Source organism: Akebia trifoliata, chromosome 7 (assembly GCF_017979445.1).
Source record: "Akebia trifoliata isolate Shusen 1 chromosome 7, ASM1797944v1, whole genome shotgun sequence".
NCBI lineage: Eukaryota > Viridiplantae > Streptophyta > Magnoliopsida > Ranunculales > Lardizabalaceae > Akebia > Akebia trifoliata.
Genome location: NC_141381.1, coordinates 22,555,699 through 22,565,069, shown reverse-complemented (window position 1 = coordinate 22,565,069; position 9,371 = coordinate 22,555,699).

Genomic DNA, 9,371 nt, shown 5'->3' with positions numbered 1-9,371 from the left:
CAGCAGCCCTAAAGTTTGCCAAGTTTGGTGCCAAACATTTTTCAAAATATGAGTTCGAAGCTTTGGAATGAGCTGATTTTTTGTGAGGATGATCTCTATGATGAGGAGATCATCCTCACCAAAAATCAGCCTATTCCAAAACTTCTAACCCCATCAAAAGTGATTTACAAAATTTGGACGATCCACGATTCTTCAACTTGTAAACTAGGGTTAGAAGTTTCAAAATGAGCTGATTTTTTGTGAGGATGATCTCTTCACCGTAGAGATCATCCTCACAAAAAATTAGCCTATTCCAAAACTTCTAACCCCATCAAAGTGATTTTGGCACCAAACTTGGCAAACTTTAGGGCTGTCGAACCGCTCCCATATGTTTGCCAAGGGCTGCCGAACCGTTCCCATATATATATATATATATATATATATATGGAGACAGTTAAGCAGTCCTAAAGTTTGCCAAGTTTGGTGCCAAACATTTTTCAAAATATGGGTTAGAAGCTTTGGAATGAGCTGATTTTTTGTGAGGATGATCTCTATGATGAGGAGATCATCCTCACCAAAAATCAGCCAATTCCAAAACTTCTAACCCCATCAAAAGTGATTTACAAAAATTGGACGGTCCACGATTCTTCAACTTGTAAACTAGGGTTAGAAGTTTCAAAATGAGATGATTTTTTGTGAGGATGATCTCTTCACCGTAGAGATCATCCTCACAAAAAATCAGCCTATTCCAAAACTTCTAACCCCATCAAAAGTGACTTACAAAAAATGTTTGGCACCAAACTTGGCAAACTTTAGGGCTGCCGATATATATAGGGAGCGGTTCGGCAGCCCTAAAGTTTGCCAAGTTTGGTGCCAAACATTTTTTGTAAGTCACTTTTGATGGGGTTAGAAGTTTTGGAATAGGCTGATTTTTTGTGAGGATGATCTCTACGGTGAAGAGATCATCCTCACAAAAAATCATCTCATTTTGAAACTTCTAACCCTAGTTTACAAGTTGAAGAATCGTGGACCGTCCAATTTTTGTAAATCACTTTTGATGGGGTTAGAAGTTTTGGAATATGCTGATTTTTGGTGAGGATGATCTCCTCATCATAGAGATCATCCTCACAAAAAATCAGCTCATTCCAAAGCTTCTAACCCATATTTTGAAAAATGTTTGGCACCAAACTTGGCAAACTTTAGGGCTGCCGAACCGTCCCCATATATATATATATATATATATAAGGAGCGGTTCGGCAGCCCTAAAGTTTGCCAAGTTTGGTGCCAAAATCACTTTTGATGGGGTTAGAAGTTTTGGAATAGGCTGATTTTTTGTGAGGATGATCTCTACGGTGAAGAGATCATCCTCACAAAAAATCAGCTCATTCCAAAGCTTCTTACCCATATTTTGAAAAATGTTTGACATCAAACTTGGCAAACTTTAGAGCTGCTGAACCGTCCCCTATATATATATATATATGGGGGCGGTTCATGGGATGTCTAGGAAAATGACTTAGAAAACAATGCAAGTCAACTGTTGGATTTGGAGCTTTCAACGGCTGGATCTCATTTTAGAAAGAGAACATGCGGGCCAACTGGATCCCATCGTTTGCTCTAAAAGATTTGAGGTATTTTCAAATACCTCCCTCCATCATTTCTTTTATTAAAACTAAAACCTTCTCTCTTCTCTCTCAAAACTACTTCTCTCTCACGAGTCTCTCTCAACAAAAATCACACAGAAAACCAACCATTGAAGTTCTCGAGGATCCAACTAAGAAGAAGGTGCCCTATCTTCTTTCACAAGTTTCTTTCTATAGACTTAAAAACCCTTCTCTCTCACGAGTCTCTCACAACAGAAACTACAGATTCAAAAATCATTCTCTCTCTCTCACAAGTTTCTCTCAACAAAAAATCCTAAAAAAAAAATTATCCATTGAAGCTCTCTCTTCCCTTGAGTGTCTCTCTCTAGAGAAAACTCTAACCATTGAAGCTTAAAATCCTAAAAACCACCAAACTCGTGAAAATCCACCTGTTGAAGAAAGTGCCCATACCATTGTTCAATTCTATCCCCACCACGACGATCGTACTTTATCCCCAAAAATACAGGTCTGTCTCTCTCTCTTTAAAGCTGAACCTGATCCAACCGAAACTGATCTCTATTGCAATTTTGGTTAATTTTTTATTGAAACCCTAGGGTATTGTGTCTATAGTCTTTGGATGTATTGATAGATGATTCTCTATTTTGAGTGTTAATTTTAGTTAGTCTTCTATTGTTTGGTTTAATCTTTTAGAGATTGAAAAGAGTTTTTATTTTAATTTCTCTTATATATATAAAATGGTTTGTTATTGCAAAATTCACATTCAAGAAATGGATCATGTCTTGTATTTGTATTTTTGATGAATTTGTTGATGGCTGATTGTTTTGGTTCAGAGTTGTTTACTGTCTAATTGTGATGTTTGACCAATTTTGGAATGCACCATCTAAAATGCGTATGAAGTAATGCCATATTTTTTATGAGGAAGTTGCAATTGATGTATCTTTTGCTATGAATTATCCATTTATGTTACCAAGTAATCTATTTATTAATGGTTTCCTATAAAGAACTGGAACTTTGTTTCTTATGTGATGTTTACAAATTGTCATACATGTGGAGTGATCTATAGGTCTGTTTGGTTTGTAGAGTTGGATTTCTAAAGTTCAACTTCTGTGAGTTTCCAAGTTTCAACACTAGTAACTATGTATTTTAGGTATTAATATTTTTGTTAGTATTTTTTATTTATTTATTTTTTTTTTGTAATGAGGCTTATTGGTCCCCTACTTCCTGTTAGGAGTTCGTTGGATCCTTTAGGATTGTCCTTAACAATGTGAATTTTCTTTTATTTTTGGCTCTTGGTTTTATTACTTCATTTATATTATTTTATTTTTAAAGTGTTTAGAGATGAATTTGTTGTTAGTGAGATTAAAACAGATTTGTTGTAGGAATAATTATAAGAACTTCTAAAATTTTGTGAAATCACTCACAATTGATTTTGTCAGGTTTCCTATCAAAATAGGCAAGTTTTATGTTGCCTTTATAGGGAAAAAGACTGATATATTTTTCACTTGGGAAGAATGTCACCAGTACATTGATGGATATCTGACGGCTTGTGACAAATCATTTTCATCGTATGAGGAAGTCACAATGCATTTTATCAAAGATAGGCGTAATCGTGATATAGTTGAAGAAAATTTTTATGAAGTAGAGGATCAATTCCATGACTTGAACCAAGAATTCCATGAAGTGGAGCATGTGGTGTTCAAGAAAAAAAATTCAACGTATTCGAGAGATTGCATGTAATTTGTATATTTATTTTCATATTGCCTTTGTTTATAGGTATGTATTTTCTTTGAACTTAGTAATTGTTTTTAAAGGAATAATTGATTTTGGACCTTGATGGGTGAATGATTTTTTGGGATGTTTTGGTTGACCAGTGTTTGTTATTATTATCCAATGTATTAGGCATTTAGCCTATCTTATTAGTTGTATATTGGCTTTAATCATAATTAACAATGGACGTAAAAAAGAATTATATTTCTTTATGATGAAAAGGGTTTAATGACAAGGAAAAGATTTATTACCTTAAAATGTACAATTATATGGGATTTAATTATTTTTTGCCTTTACCCTATCTTATTTAAGTTGGACTTGATCTTGTTAAGCTCTTTTCTGTTTTTAAAGCATATTAGGAGATCTATTCTAAACCAAAGGTGAACATTTAAATTTTTAAGTTGAGACATTTGATTTTTTTCCCTGAACAAATATGGCTTCACAACAATGTTTTCGTCTCTGAAGCAACATCGGTCGAGAGAATTATGCTAAGTGTAATCGATAATCAATATAAAAAGTGTCTGAATTAATTTTTTAAAAATTACTTAAAAAAATAGAAAGCTTAACCTTTAGAAAAGAAAATTCTTAAAGTTATTTACTTTCTACTTTCTACATTGTATCCAAACAAGGCTTGAACAAAGCTAAATATTTTATTTCCAAAAAAAAGTCCCAAAACCACCAAGCACTGCTAAAGGAAGAAACCTCAACCAAACATTCAGAAAACAATTTGAAACACATTGCCAATATAAAGTGAGAGACTATCGATACAACATTGTTGATGATTAGTGCAACTATTTCATTACCAACTCAAGCAAAACAGGTGAGTTTAAATTTGTAAAGATCATAGTAGTATTGCTACATTTTCTTTTTGTTTCTTTTGTTCATGCAAAAATTTTCTAATTTATGGGATCCAAGAATTCATTGGGTGAAAGCGCCCTTGATCCGCGGGGTGCGCGGATCCGCTTTTGACCCTTGAGGTTTGGGAGTCACCACCTAGTTATTATGGTCTAGGAATCAAACTGACTCTAAAACGGATAATAAACTAATCTACTGCAGAAAATCTGAATCCAGGGATCATGTTACGGGGTTGGAAGGTGTTAGGCACCAACCCCGTCCGACCAATCCCGGTCTCTACTTATCCCAAATAAAACTACATCGCTAATGACAAACCTAGATTAAAAAAATAACGAAAAATCTTACCTTCGACCTGCAAAAGTGCTATTCCCTCAGATCTGGTGAAAACGGCTCCTTGTACCGTACTTCTTACTTCGTTCTATCTCCGGATCTGATTTCTGATCTCCGAGGTAAGGTATCTCCTTCTTGGATCTGGGTGCTTCGAATTTTTTGTAGATTTTTGAGGTGTTTTTGAGAGGTTCCTAGGTGTTTTTCAGGCTGAAATCGAAGTAGGGGTGTTAGGTAAGGAGTTGAGACTCTAAAATTAGGATTTTGGAGAGGTTGTAGAGGCTTCTTCACCTACTTTTCCTAGGATTTTTTCTTTGATACGAAAATAGGGTGTGGAGGCTCCTATTTATAAAGTTTTTTAAGAGAATTAGGGTTTGATTACGGTTTCTTTTTAGGGTTTCAATTAGGGTTTAGACTTTGGTCTCATGAGATGGACTTAGTCTTTAGGGTTTTGACTTAGGATTTTGATTTTAGTTTTATGAGATTGACTTGATTAGTTTAGATTAGGGTTTTGATTTAGGGTTTTGACTTTAGTCTTATGAGATTGACTTGATTAGTTTAGATTAGGGTTTTGATTTAGGGTTTTGACTTTAGTCTTATGAGATTGACTTTAATACTTGACTTTAGTCTTACTTAATTGACTTTAATTTTGACTTTAGTCTTATTTGATTGACTTTAATATCTTGACTTTAGTCTTGTTTGATTGACTTTAAATTTTTTGAGAACCCCCCTCTATTATATCTTTAATTCTTTGAACCCCCAAATGGAGGGGTCCTTAAAGAAATATTTTGCGAACCATCAACAATTTTGCCTGAAAGCCTGATTGATTGATTTTTTTGTTCAAATTTTAAAATTAATTTTATTAATGTTTCACTTTACATTATTTAATAATTTATTTATTAATTTCGAAAATTTTAATTATTAAAATTGTGAAATTACCATTTTACCCTCGGAGAGGATTTTTTACGTTTTAAGTCATTTTTCAATGCTCCAGGATGTTTTGGAATCAATTTTTTGTAAGGAATTCAATGGGAATGTTGGTTTTTGTCATTTATGAAGTTTTTTGTATGAAATGGTCGTGAACTTTATGAGGGGTATTTTCGTAATTTTGTCAAATTTTGTGAAAATTGGCGAAGTGGTTTACTTGGTTTCGATTTGTTGTTTTATGTGTTTGAATGGGTCTTCCTAAGTGTAACGTAGGTTCTAGGGTTGTTTTGATGTTAGGGGTATTTTGGTAATTTGGTCATTTTTAGTGATTTTTATCATGAAGCTTCTTTTTAGTCTACAATATGATGATTTCTACGTTTCTGGGATCGTATTTTCCTAGCGTAGGTGGTTTCTAAGATTTTGTCAGTTCGAGATACCTCATCCGGATTTCTGAAACACATCTGGTAACAAAATAAAGCACTAGAATAAACATCCATCATTGGGAATCGTTGTGATCGGGTGGACGAGTTGATTAATCAGGCGAGTGCAAAAATGGGGTGTCTACAGATGCCCTTCTTTTGCAGAGGGTTGAAGCAAACTAGATAGCAAATCTATTTTGGTAGATAGTGCGATATCCGAATGTCAAAACTAGTGACAGTTCATTTTTCAGCCTGATTTAGCAATTCGTCGGGGGTTCGGATCCTTGAGGGTAAAACTCTCCCCGAACTAGAAAAATGTCAGGTCCTTGAGCGCGAGCTCTCACTGGTAGTGTCAAATCCTTGAATTTTAGAAAATCCTCCTTGACTGATGTAACAACTGTGCAAGTGTGTGGACTCAAAATATGATATAGGTTTCAAAGAGTTTGAGTTGGAAATGAGTCAAATCTAAATATGAAGTAAATATAAACTGAGCATAATTCCAAGAAAACCCTTGGCGGCATCTGAGCATAATTTCTAGAAAATCCTCGGCAGTAACTGAGCATAATTCCAAGAAAATCCTTGGCGGCATCTAGCATAATTCCAAGAAAACCCTCGGCGGTAACTGAAGATAGTTCCGAGAAAACCCTCGGCGGCATCTGAGCATAATTCCAAGAAAACCCTTGGCGGCATCTGAGCATAGTTCCGAGAATACCCTTGGCGGCATCTGAGCATAATTCCAAGAAAACCCTTGGTGGCATCTAAGCATAATTTTGAGAAAACCCCCGGCGACATCTGAGCATAATTCCGAGAAAACCCTTGGCGGCATCTGAGCATAATTCCGAGAAAACCCTCGGCGGCATCTGAGCACAATTCCAAGAAAACCCTTGGTGGCATCTGAGCATAATTCTAAGAAAACCCTTGGCGGCATCTGAGCATAGTTCCGAGAAAACCCTCGGCGGCATCTGAGCATAATTCCAAGAAAATCCTTAGCGACATCTGGCTGAGTAAAACTGAGAATGAAGGAATAAATCTGGGAAAGAATGATTGAAAATGAAATCTGGAAAAGAGGGGTTGAATCTGGGAATGAATAGATCTAGGACAGAATGGATGTCCTATCTCCTATGTGAGATCCAAAATGCAATTGTTTGAACCTCAAGGTTTTATCAAAAAGTTTTGTGAATTTAAAACTTGAGTTTTTATTTCTTTTGAACCTCAAGGTTTTTTCGAAAAAATTATTATCAAGAGGGTAACCTTAAGTTTGGGGTTCTCATTATCTTTTAGGATTAACATTGCTCAAAAATAAAATACCCCCTAGTTTGACAATAAACATGGCATTGAACATAATTGAATAAAAAAAATGCCCCTAGTATAAGGGAAAATTACATATTAGAAGAAGAAAGAAAAATGTCCCCTGTATGAAGGTTTAAAAAATTTGATTACCACAAGCTCAATAAAGTTCCAACTTTTAATTTTGATTAATTTTATTGAAGGTTTTGAGTCAGGTTCACGAGAACAAAATTATTTTCCTTTTGAGACTCATCATAGAATTCATTCTTCTCTCCCTTGGTTTACTTGTGGAAGTAAGAATTTTCAGATCAATCGTAGACACGATACTTGTGGCTTCCGAGTCTATGCCTGGTTTAAACTAAGTATTGACCTTGATTATTCGGACTTCTGATGTTTCAGCTCGGACTGCTCTCAGCTTGGGATTTTCTTCTGTTTTTCTTAATTGCTTTAACTTTTGCCTAGATCGCCTTTTCAAATTTTCAATCTAGTGAGCTTGCTCTAGCTTTTGCCTAGATCGCCTTTTCAGGTTTTCTATCTAGTGAGCTCTTTTTTTTTTGCTCTGATTGTTGCTAAAGTTGTCCTTTCAGATTTTCAACCTTGCGAGCTTGCCTTAATTTTTACCTAAGTCGCCCTTTTTGGATTTTCAACTTAGCAGGCTTCATCATCATTTTTTTTTTATCTTTTTCTTCTCTTTTGAGCTTCTAGAGTTACTATCTGATCATGCTTTGCTATCTTCCTTGACTTTTCGCACGGTACTTAGGAGGACTTTCATAGGTAAGCTTAGGACTGGGTATAAAAAGAAAGGGATTTTGAGGCTCAAAAATCTGAATGCCCCTTTTGTGGTATTTTTTATTTTGCTTTGAATTTTCTTCCCCATTTTGAAGATATTTCTTTTTCTTTTCCTTTTAGATTTTTTTTTATTGGGGAATCTATTTTTTTATTTTGATGTGGTCGGGCCTGAAGTAACTTCTCAGGTTACCTACGTACCCCAAATTTTTGGGATCAGACCAAAACGTAGTTCAGATTTTCCCTTCCCTGGGTTAGGTAATCAGGCTAAGAAGTAAAAGGCATATTTTTTTTCTTGTTGAACAGGCTGCAAAGGTGTTGAGACAGGAGATAATGAACTGGATAGTAAGAAAATTGATTCGACCAAAAATGACCTCCTTAAATGTAGTACCGTTTGATTTGGTCAAGGTTGGTTGGTTCTGGTAACTCGATTCCATCATGATCTCAAAGTCTGACAGCTTTTCTTGGTCGTATTTCCTTGATGATGTATGGACCTCCCCAATTTGGTTTGAACTTCCTTTTAGGGTCAAAGATAGGTGCCCGATTCTCTTTGAGTACTAAATCCCCGACTTGTAAGTGACGAGTCTTGATCTTTTTATCAAATGCACGGACGACTCTTCTTTGATAAGCTTGCACGTGATACAAGGCTCTCAATCATTTTCTTCGATCAAATTCAATTCTTCATACCGCTGGCGAACCCAATCTGTTTCTAACAACTGACTTTCCAACAAGACCCTGAGAGATGGAATTTCCATTTCAACTGGCAAGACTGCTTCCATGCCATACACTAAGGAGTAGGGAGTAACTCCAGTAGAGGATCGAATTGAAGTTCGATATGCCCATAGTGCAAATGGCAGTTTTTCAGATCAATCTCGATGTGATTGGCATATTTTCCTTATGATAGTTTTAAGATTCTTATTAGCTGCTTCGACTGCTCCATTAGTCTGAGGGCGGTAAGGAGATGATTTGTGGTGTGAGATTTTGAACTTTGAACACAAAGTAATAACCTTAGCTTTGAAATGTGACCCGTTATAAGAAATCAGTTCCAAAGGTACCAGCTGATGATGTTCGTTTGAATAAACTTTGCAACTCGAGATGCAGTGAGGACAACATAAGAGGCAACTTTGACCCATTTAGTAAAATAATCGATAGCAACCAAAATGTATTCATGCCCATTTGATGGTTTAGGCGATATTTTACCAATAATGTCAATTTTCCAAACTGAGAATGGCCATGGTGAAGTCAGACCAACTAATCGAGAAGGTGGCACATGTATGAGATTTGCATGTATTTGACATTTGTGGTAGGTGAAAGCGCCCTCGATTCCGCGGGGTGCGCGGATCCGCTTTTGACCCTTGAGGTTTGGGAGTCGCCACCTAGTTATTATGGTCTAAGAACCAAACTGACTCTAACATGGATAAAA